A 1,257-nucleotide genomic window follows, 5' to 3' on the forward strand; every position below is an offset into this window, starting at 1 on the left:
GAGGGCATAGGTTTAGTGTGAGAGGCGAAAGATTTCAAAGCGACCAAAGGGTCAACGCTTTCATCCAGAGGGTGGTACGTGTGTGGAATGAGCTGCCAGAGGAAGTGGCGGAGGCTGGTACAATTGCAACATTTTCGAGGCATTTGGATGGGTATATGAATAGGAAGGGTTTGGAAGGATATGGGCCGGGTGCTGGCAGGTGGGACTAGATTGGGTTGGGATATCTGGTCGGCATGGGCAGGTTGGACCGAAGGGTCTGTTTCCGAGCTGTACATCTCTATCTCGATGACTATGTCTACTCTGTAAATCAGAAACCAAACCCGAAGTCGGTGGTAAAGCTGTATGAAGAGAAATCAGAGTTCACGTTTCGGTCCGGTGAACCTTTCTGAGAACTTGACAAGTTTTAATTGTGTGATCGTTCCAGGGTTGCCCTGGGATTTTCGTGCTATTTCTGTTATTGATTGATTTCAGATGATGAGAAATCCGAAATGCTGCTTTGTGTGTATTAAAAAGTGAGGCGGGGCATCAGGAGACCGATCCACTCAGTAAAACTCGGTCTTTGATGACTTCTCAATTCTAATATTTCACTGCAAAATTTCCAACAAAACAACAACGAAATTTCGAGTCAAGAACTATCATGGCACATCAGCTGATTTCTAGAGCGCTTCTGGCTGTAGCGATGGTGGTATAGTGGTGAGCATAGCTGCCTTTCAAGCAGTTGACTCGGGTTCGATTCCCGGCCATCGCAAGCAGTGCATTTTAACACCACTCCACAACCAAAAGAGCCGATCGATTCAGTGGGAATGAAACACCTCCGTCTGCACATCACATTGAGTCTGCCAGACCTCTGGAGTGCAGACACAACTTTGAAGTTGAGGATGTCCCCAGGAGGATGAAGGAGTCAAGTCGAGCACGGTTCAAAGAAACACGAGTCATGGCCGAATTCCTTGGCTTTCCATCTTATTTCGAAAGAAATGTTTCCGGATTTCACTCATTTCAACATTACTCTCATTTTGTTTTTTGTGAACTACAGCCTAATATCAAGTGAAATGTGGGTGGACAGTTCACAAATATCCAAACAACGTTATTTCTCATATCGAATCGGTAATGTTATTGTTTTAGGTGCAGGTCAGATATAGGAGGAGTGGACACCAGCTGCTTTTATATTTCCAGTATGAGAAAATGATTCGATAAAACTCAGAGAGATGATAGAAATGACCACACAGTGAGTGAAAGCTTAATCCAGGATAAAGTTAA

The 1,257-nt window shown here is 44.4% G+C and overlaps 1 non-coding gene across 1 annotated transcript; it reads left to right on the forward strand.

The window, feature by feature from the left end:
• The first annotated feature begins 676 nt into the window (after positions 1-676).
• Positions 677-748, forward strand: trnae-uuc (transfer RNA glutamic acid (anticodon UUC)). Its single transcript has one exon. It is a non-coding gene; the product is annotated as a tRNA-Glu (tRNA).
• Positions 749-1,257: the final 509 nt, after the last annotated feature.

Source organism: Chiloscyllium punctatum, chromosome 15 (genome assembly GCF_047496795.1).
Source record: "Chiloscyllium punctatum isolate Juve2018m chromosome 15, sChiPun1.3, whole genome shotgun sequence".
Classification (NCBI taxonomy): domain Eukaryota; kingdom Metazoa; phylum Chordata; class Chondrichthyes; order Orectolobiformes; family Hemiscylliidae; genus Chiloscyllium; species Chiloscyllium punctatum.